Source organism: Solanum dulcamara, chromosome 8, assembly GCF_947179165.1.
Source record: "Solanum dulcamara chromosome 8, daSolDulc1.2, whole genome shotgun sequence".
NCBI lineage: Eukaryota > Viridiplantae > Streptophyta > Magnoliopsida > Solanales > Solanaceae > Solanum > Solanum dulcamara.
The window spans coordinates 7,247,271-7,262,348 of NC_077244.1; the positions used below are offsets into that span (position 1 = coordinate 7,247,271).

The following is a 15,078-nucleotide window of genomic DNA, read 5'->3' on the forward strand; positions in this document are numbered from 1 at the left end:
TTACCTTGCCACTTGCCCAACGTGATGTCCACTCCATGAGTGACTCTGCACACTGGAGTCAATGGGGCATTGACCGTCTTTAGGTGGGTGTTGCTTGGCCCATAACTTAGCCCCAACCTTGCTGTCGCCGTCTTGGTCATGATGTTGTCTTCTACTCCAGAATCTACCATGACACGAGCTGGTCGTCCGTTGATGGATATATCAACATACTGGGCAGAGTAATCCCCCGCCTTCTTAGCTTGCTTCGCGATGGCTCCATATAGCCCAATCATACCTAGCTGAGTCGTGTCCGAACCCTGCCCTTGGTCCACTTCCTTGTCCTTTCACTCCTACAGTATGGCACCAAGATTCTTCATCTCCGGACACCTAGCATAGCCGTGAGGACCTCCACATATATAGCAGGCACTGCCCTTTATGGTATGCTCCTTTCTCTCGGCATAGCCCTGTCGCCCGAACCTCCTACCGTCGAACTTGTTGGAATCATGGCTTTTGGGTGGAGGATGTTGTTCTTTGCCTTTGCCATAATCTCCCCCACCTTTGGCATGACTACTCCTTATTTCTTTGCCCTTGCCCCTGTCGTGCTTGTCATGCTTAAAGTCCGTCAGGGCTTCAGCGTGGGTGATGGCCTCATCGATGGTGCTTACTTGACAGCGCTCCAACTCTGTCTTGGCCCAACTCTGCAGCCCATCCATGAATTGGAAGAGACTATCTTCATCTGTAAGGTTAGGGATTTGAAATGTAAGGGTAGTGAACTCTTTCACATAGGCCCGTATGCTACCCGTATGCTTCAGCTCTCAGAACTTGCGTTTGGCCTCATAGATGACATTATTGGGGAATAAGGCCTTCTTGAACTCATCCCGGAATTGCTACCAAGTGTTGATAGTGCATAGACCCTTCCCGATATCGGACTCCTTGCGCTTCCACCACAATATGGCCATCTCCGAGAGGTATAGCACGGCCGTGTTGATCCTTGTCTCATCGCTCTTCACTTTGTTACACTTGAAGTAATTCTCCAAGTGACAAAGGAAGTTCTCCACCTCTTGTGCATCAAGGTCACCTTTGAACATAGGTGTCTTGGGAGCCTCAATCTTGGCCTCCTAGTCCGCATTGGATGTCATGCATCTCCCAGCATCTATGTCTCCTTTGAGTGCTGCTATCTCGGCCTTCATGGTCTCTATCGTACTTAGTGCGTCCATGAGCCAACACTCCAGGTAATTGATCACCTCCTTCACCTCGTACTCGACAGCCTTGCGCACCTCCAACTCCTTATGGATGTTGTCGTTCTCCTCAAGGGTGAACTCCTCTAGAGACTTGAACTTGCCATCGACCTTGTTCAAGTGCTTGCCTAATATCTCCACAGCTTGTCGGGCAGAATCCACCCTTGCAATCCACTTCATGCCGGGCTTGACATCCATGGGCTCCTCGTCTCGCTCATCGTCACTCACCTCAGTGGCAGAGGGTGAGTAGGATGTTAGGGCCTCGCTTGGTTTAGGCTCAAGCGGCATCTCCTCATTTCTCTTAGAGTTTTTCTTTCCCTTGCGGTGCTTCCTTCCAACATCTTACTTGACATTAGTGACGGTAGTGGATTTGATGTCTCCCTCACTTGCCATATCCCTTAGTAGAACCTTGCTCTGATACCACGTTGTCACAGACTTAGACTTCTACTAAGACTTCCGTGCGGCACTTGACAACTTACTCACGAATCTTTCACGATCTTGTAAGCTCAAGTAAGCCTTTAAGACTAGATCGCTAAGGGAATACTAGATTGCAAGAAAGACAAGAGAGCTTTTATGAAGAAGGCTTTTGTATTGCTTTGGAAGAATGCTTGATTGCTTGATGGTTTTCTACAAATGAATGCCCCCTCTATTTATACTACTCCTAAGGGGCTCAAGTATAAATAGAAATTTCTATACAAGTCCCTCCATATTTACAAAGAAGTCCCTCTCTAGAATTCTCTACACACTCTAGAGAATCCCAAGTCTTTCAAGGCTTCTCTATAAGCTTCTATAAGGATCTAGAGTCTTCCACTAACCTCTCCAAGACTCTAGATTCTTCAAGATCAAGTGGCGGGTCATAACATTAGTCTCACTTATGATTTAAGATATGACTTTTGAGCTTAGTATCATATATGATTCAAATATATGGATAATTTTTATATTTATGAGCATTAATATGTATTTATGTTCTTTTGGGAGGACTATTTAACATCAAGTGGACTTTAGGGATGAAGGTTTACATTAGCATCTATCGACCTTTAGTAGCAATCCCTAAGTCCCATAGCTACATGCCACTGTAGAACTTGAGTATACCGCTTTGTCGGACAACTCCATATAGCCTTGAGAGGCACACACTAGTGGATCCACTTAGATATGATATGGTATTATACCCTGGCAAGGTATAGGGCAGCTTGCCCAACAGGGTTAGCTGTTGGATATCATGAGCTCACATGGTGTATGTCAGTTATAAGAAACTCTCCAATTTATGCATCTTTTTACTATATGTTCTTAACCTTATATGGTTCATTTTAAGTATGTTATATTAATGAATATGATTATGCAAGGCTACTGATTTAGACTCACCTTGATGTATATGTTTTTGAAAGAATGTCCTTTTAAACTGATTTTTATGCATAGACTCCAACTATTTCTTTCAGTTCCTTTATTATGATTATTTTAGAAATCTTATTTCACTATTTCTCCATATGTTATTTATATGATTATGATAGGGTTACATTATATACTCAGTACATCCATGTACTGACGTATACTTTCTCTGCGCTTCATCCTTTTATGATGTAGATTCCGACATTCGTTCTTAGACTCATGGCTAGTGAGGTTGCATCAGTTCCCAATAAGCAGTTGGTGAGTCTTCCTTATTCAGGGACTTCATAGAGTAGTTTTAGTTTGTTCTTTTATTAAGCCATGGTATTCAAGGGACATATCCCGACAAACTTATTTCTTTTAGTTCAGATGTTAGAGGCTTGTTTCAGACATTAGTTTTTAGTCTTCATGGATATGTTATCTTTCTAATAAGACCTTTTATGCATATGTTCCTTCTTCCGCATTGTTTTCTTATGATATGCTTTAATGTATTATGCCAAGGGGTAGTTTGGGACCACCCGTGGTTCTAAGTACTGTGTCTTATCAGGGTGTAGACTCAGGTCGTGATAATTTAATATGATTTATTCACATCTTTTTAAACTATTACTCCCTCCATCCCATATTAAAGGGGCTTCTTACTAAAAATATTTGTCCATATTACTTGATCACTTACTAAATCAAGATAGAATTAATTAATTTTTTTCTATTTTACCCCTATAGTTAATATGACCTTTTGAGTGTAAACAAATACCAATATTAGCTATTTCTATACTCTATGTATATTGCATTGATATAAACAAATGAAAAATGATAAAGTCTTCTAATGTATTAATGATTTCTTAATTACCGTGTAAAGTTGGAAGTGCCCATCTAATATGGGACAAAGGTAGTAATAATCTTGATTACCCTGGGACTTGGCTATTTGATTTTAGACTACTAGTAGTTCAAGAGAAATTTGAATGAAACGTATCAAATTTAGAATGGTCTTTAGGTATGTTTATGAGCAAATGACTAGTAATTTATGCAGCTAAACCATTTCTTCTAGTCAAATGAAAAACAAATGGGAGGAAACATCTCTATCACACATTTTTTCTGCCTCTCCAATCTTTTAGAGGTTTGGCTAATTGATTTGAAGAGGGCATTACGAGTTTCTATTCATAACTTGCATCTCCTTCTTCGTCTTTAGATTTTTGCAATAAAATTTTAGAAAATAAAAAATAAATAAATGAAAAAAAATAATATGAGTGACTGAGAAGACCTTATCCAGTTCGAATCGGTGATCTTTGAAAGTACATGAGTGAGGGAGGTGAATTGTAAGCCTATTAAAATCTAGATGATTACTTTTTGGATTCAGTCGACTGATAACGAGACATCATGCACATAATTATTATTCCTTTGAGTTAAATCACAATAAATAATAATACATAATATAATATGAGAACATAAAATAAATATCAATGAATTTTTATGCTGGTTCATACCAATGTGGTATCCTAGTCCAGTTTCTTTGGGTTGTAAGAAGATTATCTCTTTAAGCTCTTTGTAATTTGATTGAGTAAAACCTTTGTGGTTTTCTGCATTCACCACCAACTTTTCTAAAGATTGGTTTTTACTTTCTCACCAACAACGAATAGGGGTTGGTTTTGACACGCTCACCAATACAGTACAAGATTGGTTTTCACTCGCTCACCAATAATAGTTCTTTGATTTTCACTCGCTCACCAAAATTGAACAATGACACAACATCTTGATACATGCCTCACAAAACAGTATTTTTCTCTCTTCTCTCTTTTAACTAAACAGTAATCGACAATGAATTACAATACTTATGAATAGTAAAATAAATAAACTTTGGAGTAATTGAGAGATTAGTGACGGATACAAAATTTATATTTAAAGGGTTCAACATATAAAGAAGTAAGCAAATAAAAATTACAGTAGGAAAATCAAAGTATCTGCTCGCTAAATTTTAATCCACCTTATTTTCCTTGTAACATTTCTTCGTATTTTTATTCTATACCATCGAGCATTTTAAAAATTGTCACGACTCAAACTGGGCCATCAGTGGTACCCACACTAACCCTCTGATGGGAGGACCAATACTATACTCCAAACTAAACATCCTAATATATAAACAAGCATTTAAAGATGTGGAAACGGGTCTAAATAATAGTTTTAAGACCAAGTTCGCATAAACTCAGGAGACTAACCAAACAACATAAACTTACGGAAGTTAACCCCTAGAACCTAAAAGTCATCATACCAAAACTACTAAGTAACAAGTCTAAGATAAGGGAATGAAACCCCAAAATAATAAACATAAAATAAATCTGAATGAAATAGTCAAGTCCGGAAGGATGGACTAAGATCTAATACACGACAGCCTGAATGAGTGGCTCATCCTTGAATCCAACAAGTCAATGATCTCCTAGGTGACATCTGCCAATAGCAACCTGAAGATGTCCTGTAGTAAACAAGGAAAGAGCAAGTGCAATATCCGTACATACAACAATAGTGTAACGGTAAAATCACTTGGCCATTTCAGTAAATAAAATATATACAAGTAACCACAATATAGTAAACCACACATATACAGAATACATTAGCTAGCTATTATTTCATGATTAGTACATGGTTTCATAAAGTTAATAACAAATGCAACAGTCAAAGATGGTCCTCTCATGGAAACCATACCCAAATTGTTAGTGTGCTGACTGACACCCATCCCAATAGTTAGTGTGTTAGCGTGACACTCGTTCTAATATGTACTGGCGTGGTATCCAATCTAATATGTACTAGCATGGTACCCGATCCAATATGTACTAGTGTGGTACTCGATCCAACAACCATAATCACAATCACAATGAATAGTTCAAACACTTCCACAATCAAATAACATGTTCATTGCATACAATTGATCACAAATAGTCAATGCAAGAAATCAATGAAAATACCTAATTTACCTAAATTAAACACAAGTTCTAACCCTTGGCCAAGTTCAAGATCCTATTCCCCAACTAGGATTTTTCCCACCAATATTTTCAGGTCAAAACCTTCCTCAAATTTAATATCTATAGATCCTAATGACTAAGAATCAAATTACACGTTAGATAAATTGATTAATTACCTTAACTGAAGAGATTGGTGGAAAACTGAAAAAGAATGGTCCTAGGTCTCCCTTTTCTCTCCAAAAAATGAAATTGTAGATTTAGTCCCATTTCATGAAAATATAAGCTTGAAATTTGTGTTTCAAATCTCCATTTCACAACACACCCTCAAATCTTGGCGTTCTAGCACCACTTTTTCATGCCAAAATAAATCTGTGGAGTTCTAATTGCCTGTATTTAATTTCGTAAAGCCGTACAAGCTCTTTAATGTCTTGACTATCCCTCATCTATTATTAGATTACCCCATACCTCACCTGACTTAGGTTTCATTTAGGTATGACCTAGGCTCGAAATTTGTATGTTACTACTCAAAAGTTTTTTGGACCAAACTTGTCACGTCCTAAACTAGGCCATGAGTGGTACCCACACTAACCCTTCGGTGGGAGAACCATTACTACAACATGACTAAGCAATACTAATAAAATAAAGGCATTTAAAGATGTGGAAACATATTTAAATAATAGTTTTAAACTGAGTTTTCATAAACTCAAGAAATTAATCAAACAATCATAATATGCGGATATTAAATCATAGATATTGAAAGTCATAGTACCAAACCTCTACTAAAGGTCTATAGTAAGGATGCAATCTTGAAAATGACAAATAAAATGGTCTGAAAGAAACAGTCTAAGTCCGAAAGAAAAGGACTACAACTAAGCAAAATTCACGGTAGCATGAAAGAACTGCTCACTCTTGAATTCTGCAAATCAACGACCTCCTAATTGAGGTTAGTTAGTAGCCGCTTGAAGATGCCTAATACTCAACAAAGAAAGATCTAGAGCAGTATCAGTACACACAGTAATAGTGTACTGGTAGGATCATGCTGTCATTCAAGTAAGTGAAATATATTCAAGTAACCACAATATAGTAAAAATAGGCATATATAGAAACATTTTACCAAATTACCATTTCATGAGCAATATACAAGTTTCAAAGTGTTAATCTCAAATACAATAGTTAAAAATGGTCCTCTCATGGAATCCATACCCAGTATATCAGTGTACTGCATGACACACATTCAATATGTACCAGCGTGGTATCCAATCTAATATATACCGATATAGTACCCAATCCAATACCTACCAGCGTGGTACCCGATCCAACAGCCACAATCACAATCATAATCAATAATTAATAGTTCACGCACTTTCACAATTAAGTAACATGTTTATTGCATCTAATTGATCACAAATAGTTATTTTATTAGGTTGATTCCATCTTTCCTTATTCACATATATGCATGCAATACTAATAATGTAGTTAAAGACATATATAACGGATACATGAAAACAAACCATTACATACCTTAAAACAAAGCCTGAATACTCTTAAGAATTTGTTCTTTTCCTTTCTAGAGTCTCTTGGCTTGTTCTTGGTCTAAGACAAATAAAAACACAAACAATTAATGAACAAAGACCTAAATTACCAAAATTATATCAAAATACTAACCCTTGGCCAAGTTTATGATCCTATCACCTAACTAGGGTTTTTTCCAATATTAAATTCAAGCTAAAAACCCTCCCTATGATAATTACCATGGATTCTAGGTTCTAAGAATATAAATACAAGTTAAGAGAGTATTTAGCTTACCTTTAGTGTGAGAATGGGTGGATAACTGAAAGGAATATCCCTAGGTCATCCTTTTTCTATCCAAACATGATATTGCAGAAAAAATAATGTTTTTGAGACTTTTTCCCTTTTTTGTTCGCGTCACACCCACCATAACAACCCTAGCTCACCATAGCGGCTCCGTCATAGCAGGAATAATCTTGATGTGGAGGGTTACACAAAAATAAAGACTAAAAATTTTAGTTCCGAACCCCTATTTTACAACACACCCTCAAACCTCAATGTTCTAAAACCATCCTTTCGTGCTAAGATCAATTTTGGAAGTTCTCCTCATCGAATTTGATCCCGTAAAGCCGTACAGACTACTTAATGTATTGGATATCAATTCAAATGATCAAACTCATAATTTAATCACCCATCCAATTCTGTATTTTCCTAGACCTAACCTGACTCAAATTTCGTCCAAGTCTGGCCTAGGCTTGAAATTTCCATGTCAATACTTAGAAGTTTCTTCTACCCTATTGAATTACCCATAATGACGAAAATAGTCATAACAATAGATACTAATTTATCCATCATTCATCCCCGAGTGATCAAAATTGGAAAGCTGGGCTAAGGCAAGAATAAAGTAGTACTTGAATCATCAAACAACTCGGGATACTTGTCTCACATGTCCTTCTCGATTTCCCAAGTAGATTCCTCCACCAAACAATGCTTTCATTGAACCTTCACCAGCATAATCTCTTTGGTTCTGAGCTCTCAGACATTAGAAACAAGAATTGCAACCGGTTCTTCCTCATACTGAAGATCTTTGTTTATTAAGACTGAGTCCCACGTGATGTTATAATATTCATCCCATGATACCTCTTCAACATAGATACATGAAACACTGGATAGACTCCAGATAAGCTAGGTGGTAGAGCCAACCTATAAGCCACTGACCCTACAAAATCAAGAATCTCGAATAGGCCAATGTAGCGAACACTAAGCTTGTCCTTTTTGTAGAATCTCATCATACCCTTTATGGGTGGCACCTTTAGACAAACCTGTTCACCCGCCTGAAATGCCATATCCTTCACCTTGCGATCTGCATACTCTTTCTATCGATAAATTTCATTATTACTGGTATTGACATGACTCTTGGCTTTTAGAAGCTTAGGTTGAATACTTTTTACCTTATCCTAAGTATCCCTTACCAAATCAACTCCCAAAGGTTTCACATCTCTAACCTTAAATCACCCTATGAATGATCTACACCTCTCTCATAAAGTGATTCGAATGATGACTGTCAATGATGGAATGATAACTATTCTTATAGGAGAACTCACACAATGGTAGGAATTTATCCCAATGACCTCCAAAGTCAGTTACATATGCATTTAACATGTCTTCCAATACTTGAATTATTCTTTCTAGCTGCCCATTAGTCTGTGGATGAAAGACTATGCTAAAAGTGAGTTGAGTTCCTAACTCCTCATTCAATTTCCACAAAAGATTTGACGTAAACGACGTATCATGATCTGAGATGATAGAAAAAGGCACCCCATGCAACCTTACTATTTCCTTCACATAAATCTTTGCCAATTGCTGAGAATTATAATCCACTCTAATCAGAATGAAGTGGGCTAACTTCGTCAGTCTGTCAACCACAACCCTAATAAAGTCAAACTTTCCCAAATGTCTTAAAAAGACCTACCACAAAATCTATAGCTATATGTTCCCACTTCCATTCAAGAATAGGCATCCTCAGAAGTAAACCTACAGGCCTTTGATGCTCATACTTCACTTGCTAATAGTTTTGAGAATTAGCCATAAATTCAGCTATGTCTTTCTTTATGCCAGTCCACCAGTAAAGCCGCTTCAAATCCCGATATATCTTGGTCACACCTAAATGGATAGAGTACCGCGAACCATAAGACTCTGTCAATACTTTCTGAATCAAGTTATCCACTTGGGGAAGACAAATCATTCCCTTAAAATTGAGTACCCCGCCTGCATCAAGATCCAAATCCCGTGTTTTTCCAGACACCATGTTCCTTCTAAGCTCATTCAAACTCTCATCTTCAAATTACTTGACTTTGATCTCTTCAATGAAAGTGGGCCTAACCTTAATGCTAGACAACATCTCTCTTTTTTCTAAGATGCCTAGCTTCATGAACCTAATCTCCAAAGCATGAATCTCCCTAGCCAAGGGTTGCTTAAAAATACCCAAACAAGCTAAACTACGCATACTATCTGATTTTTGTCTTAATGTGTCTAGCACCATATTAGCCTTTTTCGGATAATACTAAATGGTAATATCATAATCTTTAAGCAACTGCATCCACCTTCACTGTCTCAGATTCAAGTCTTTCTGAGTGAACAGGTGATGTAGACTGTGATAATCAGTAAACATTTCACACTTGACACCATAAAGGTAATGTCGCCAAATTTTGAGAGCAAACACTATCGCTGCCAACTCCAAATCATACGTCAGTTAGTCCATCTCATGAACCTTCAACTACTATGAGGAATAAGTTATGACATTCTTATCCTGTATCAACACATCACCCAAGTCTAAATGTGAAGCATCCCAATAAATAATAAAATGCTTACTTTCAACTGGTAATGTCAAAATAGGTGCCATGGTCATAAGGGTTTTGAGATTTTGGAACCTTTCTTCATATTTGTTGGTCCACTTAAAAGGTACCACCTTTTGATTCAGCCTTATCTAATTTATGGCAATTGAAGTAAAAAAATTTCACAAACCACTGATAATAGTTGGCCAGTCCCATAAAGCTTCTAACCTCAATCAAAAAACTAGGCCGAACACTAGTTCTTGACTGCTTCAATCTTTTGGAGATACCATCACCCTTTCTTTTGAAACCATATGCCCCAAAAAGCCAACTAAAGACAACCATAATTCACACTTAGAAAATTTCACATACAATTTCTATTTCCCAAGACACCAAGAACAACATAAAGATGGTCTGAATGTTCTTCCTTACTCTTCGAATAGACCAGAATGTCATCACTAAACACAATTACAAAAGAATCTAGAAATAGTTTGAACACCTCATTCATCAAACTTATGAAGGTCTCAGGTGCATTGGTCAATCAAATGACATTTCCAAGAAAACATAGTGCCCATACTGAGTTCTAAATGTTATTTTGGGTATATCCTTAGGCCTTATCTTCAACTGATGGTAACCAAACCTTAGATAAGTTTTAGAAAATATTGATGCACCCTGCAACTGGTCAAACAGATCATCTATACAAGGCAATGGGTACTTATTTCAGATGGTGACCTTATTCAACACACATCCTCATACTACCATCCTTCTTCTTAATAAATAAGACCCGAGCACCCCCCTAGGAAAGCACTAGGACAAATGAAACCTTTATCAAAGAGCTCTTGGATATGAGTCTTAACTTTTCTTAATTCCACTGAGATATGTGATAAGGAGGGATAGATATTGGGCAAGTGCCCGAATCCAAGTCAATACAAAAATCTATATCTCTATCCGGAGTTATACCAGGCAAAACAATAAAAATACCTTCTTAAACTTGTATACTATAGGAATAAACTTAATAGAGGGGGACTCTACTTCAACATCCTGAATATGAGCCAAGCATATCAAACAACCCTGCCCCACCAGTTTTCTAGTCTAGATGAAAGATATGATTTTAGTTAGTTTAGGCTTGTACACCCCTTCCTACTCTAACTTTTCCCTATCCAGAATCTCTAGAATCGCAGTATTAGCATTATAGTTAAGCATATAATAATATGAGAACAACTAAGTCATGCCTAAAATCACATCAAAATCAGTCATATCCAAAATCACCAAATCAGTCCAAGTCTGAAAACCCTTAGACAGAACAGAATAAGCACGATGGATTTGGGTGACTATAACAGACTCTCTAATTGAGGTAAGAACATGGATGGGGCATAAAGCATATCACAAATCGCATTAAAACTCAAGGCAAACTGTACTGACACATAAGTGTAAGTAAAACTCGGATCAAGTAAGAGAGTAGCCATCCGGTCACATACAAGAATAGTACTTGTGATCTCTGCATCAGACGCCTTCTCTGTCCTGCCCAGAAAAGCATAAAACTATGCTCTGTCATATAGGATTGGGTGTCACATTTCGACACATATATAAGATCGGATGTCACTTCCGACACATATATGGTTTGGATATGGGTTCCATTACAGAACCAGTGTGTGACTATCATCTGTGAATTAATCTTGACTATATGTGTGATAATAGAGAAACTAATCAGATTATAACTGAGCATGTCCATCCTATGTAATAACTGATATGAAAGGACCGAAGGTCCTAGTGTTATCATGTTGACTTTTGTAATTGTGATTTACCTTGTGAAACTTTACATTTCTCCTGAAATGGTATTGATAATGTATTCATAAATATAACTGATTGGATTGTGTTATGGGTGCTAGATGCATCTGCATAGTAAGTATGAGGTTGTGGGTAAATCGGTGGAAAGTAGTCAGTGTTTTGTTAAGGGAGATTAATGACTTGAATTCAGTTATTGTTGATGTTCTATAGGCACATGGGTTAAAAAGATGATTGGAAGGTTTTCAGACATTTTGTCTCCAGGATGACCGCCCTGGCAGGAGGAATCCCGCTGTGGCGAGGCTGCCAAAGCGGGATAGGTTCCGCCATGGCAGGACTATAGCGATTAGGAGGTGAGCTTTAGTCCCCCTAATGTTGTCCTCTTCCAAGTAAGATGTTAATTATCCTAAGATCATGTGATGGTGTGAAACTAAATATAGTAGACGGGTTAGACAGAGTTAGTACTGACCCATAGTTTGAAAACTTCTCTATGTGATAGAAGGGTTAGGCCTTGATCTGTATTAGAATTGCCAGCAGATCAACCAGAAAGGATAAAAGTTAGTCTTGAACCACTCTAATGAGGTTAATGAGAATGATAAGAGTTTTGCATAAGGTTGGTGGTCAATCTCTTTAGAGCATGTTTTCTTCTTGTCGATTCCTTTATATTATGTGGTGGGTATCAAGTTAACCGATGATGCCTACCAGTATGTATTGTTTGTACTGATACTACTTTTACTATACCACTTGGTATAGTCTGGTTGCAGGGTCAGTGATGTTTCATAGGTGAAGACGAAGATGAGTCTCCAACAGCTTCTACTCTTCATTTCTTATGGTGAGAGTTGTGTCGTGCTTTTATTTATACTCTGTATCTTTAGAAGCTCTTGTATCTGTTTAGACTAGTATTCATAGGGGTATTAAAATATTTTGTAATCAACTCTAGAATTTTGATAATTCAATTATGATGTATTCCTAACTCTTAAGGCTATTATTAGTATTTGGTTAAACTTTCGCATGTTATTTTTGTAAGGGTTCTCCTATTTAGGTGTTAAGAGTAGGTGCCCGCACGTCCCGCTGGGTTTGGTGTCTATACGGGTGTAAACTAAAAATATGACTACATAGGTATAACATTGTGTTGAGTTGTATTTTTTTTTATAAAAAAAATCCTTTTATAAATGTAATTTGAATTGAATAATAAATTGTGTGTATGAGTAATTGTTGGAAATAACATGAGAAATGGTTCGTTCAATACGAGTGTACAGCATCGATTGTTGGTCACAGTCTTTTGGAGACAATTTCTTTTCGTATCAATTTAGTTATATTTTTAAAACTTTTTTAATCATCACGATTTCACACTTAAAAGTTAGTGCATTCAAATATATACGTACTACTGCATGATCAAATCATTTTAGTCGATCTTCTCTTATTTTATCTGTATAGAAGGAGAAGTATATATAATTTGATAAAATTTATACTAAACGTTACCGTAACAACTTTATGTGTAAAGTGAACCATTTGAAACATCAAATTTAAACACGTTTACTACATTTTAAACTTACAAAGGCAAATCAAAAATTAAGCAATTTTATAAAACAACAGAAACTATTTGTATTCCTCTTTCATAAATGTTCATGAACAAGCCTCCTTAAGGTCATTTAGTGTAACATCGAGACTATTTCCAGCATAAGTGAAAAAGACACTTGTTTGTGCATAAATTGGAAGACCACCATTAACGTCATAGATATAGTCATGGGACTTGGCGATGATAGTAGTGTTGATTTTAGTGACAGAATCGAAATTGGGAATGTTCAATTTCACTTGAAGTAGAGTACACGCACATGTATTTGCCAGAGTTGCTTTCCATAATTGTTGTCCTTAACTGACCCCTAATTTTGCTTGTCTAATTTCAATACCAGGATTGCATCTTCGACTCTCAATGCCTGAAAAAGGAAGAAAACAAGCTTTTATATTAGTCATTCATTTCTTATAAATCTTGGAATTAAGGTAATTTGAAGTTAAGTGTGTGTATATATTATATATTCCATTGTTCAAGATATCTCTTTTTAATCGAGCAACAAAACAAGATTATTTCATTTCATTTTAAGTAAATAGTGAAGAATATTCCATTAGTAATGAGAATAGGAGGAGGGGATCCGTATAGCTAGAATTGAATGCGGAAAATATGAAAAACCATCTTGTAATGTATTTAACCAAAAAATGGATTATGCTCCTGCGAAAATATTTACTTGTTACAGAATCTTAGAAATCTTTTCTTGACTTAGCCTGCGTGCATTATACCTGACCTTTTCACTTGATTTCAATCTCAACAAAGAAATGAAAGCATAACTCTTTGCTATCCGGCATATAGGAAGCCGTGCTCATTGGCCTGTGGCGGGGGTAATAATTATTCTATATTGCTGGGGTAAATAGCCCTTTTCTACTAGGGGGAGGGGATGGCCCTCTCTGAGAATACCTTAAATAGGTATTTGGGTCACTAGCGCTAATAGGCAGCATAGGGGAAGAAGCGCTACACCTAGGAATCAACAACACGAAAACTTTGTTCTAAGTCAGCCCTTTCCTTAGCGGACTTGGGACTAAAAGAATGGTTGGGACAACAAACATCCATCTCGTTCGTCCTTTGGATACCCGTATAACCATCGAAGGCTATTGAAGTGACTAATTCCTGGAATTTTTTTTCTTTACAGTCGTAAATACTGTGATAAGAAAGCGCTCTTAGTTCAGTGTGGATTTCATATAGTAAGAAAAAAAAAGGATAAGGATTGCAAATTGAACATCACACAACTTGATTTTGAATGATATGAGACTAAAAATTTTAGAGTTGGTCGTCTTATATAAAACCAAACATAATCTAATTAGTATCACAAAAATAGTGTAAAGAAATGAAAAAGGTTTTTTTTTTTTTTGCTTTGAGTATTTGAGATACAGAGAGAACAAACAAAAGGAAAAGAAGAATAAGAGAAAGGGATGAGGTTAATTATTAGTACCTTCATACATGAGAGCAAAACAAAGAACTTTAATGAATGTTGTCATTGAAAATTTTGTGTTAGCAATTCTTAAGTGAAATATTACTTTTATCTGAATTATGTAATTGTTTACCTAGCAAGTTTTTAGAGTCCGTTTGGATGGGCTTAAAAAAAGTAACTTTTATGTATGAAGTGTTTTTAGAATTTTGAAGTGCTGAAAGTTATTTTTATAAATAAGCAGTTGAGTGTTTGGATAAAAGTGCTTATGTTGAAAATAAGTGTTTGAATTTTAGGGTTAAAAGAATAAAAAGGGTAGTTTGGGAATTTAGTTAAAATATAAGGGATATAAAAGTAATTTTCATGGTCAAACAAAATGGCTTTAAGCATTTAGAAAAAAAGTTAGAAATTCTAACTTTTTATT

The 15,078-nt window shown here is 36.5% G+C and overlaps 1 pseudogene; it reads right to left on the bottom strand.

The window, feature by feature from the left end:
* Positions 1-13,302: 13,302 nt before the first annotated feature.
* LOC129898749 (uncharacterized) lies at positions 13,303-14,724 on the bottom strand (annotated as a pseudogene).
* Positions 14,725-15,078: the final 354 nt, after the last annotated feature.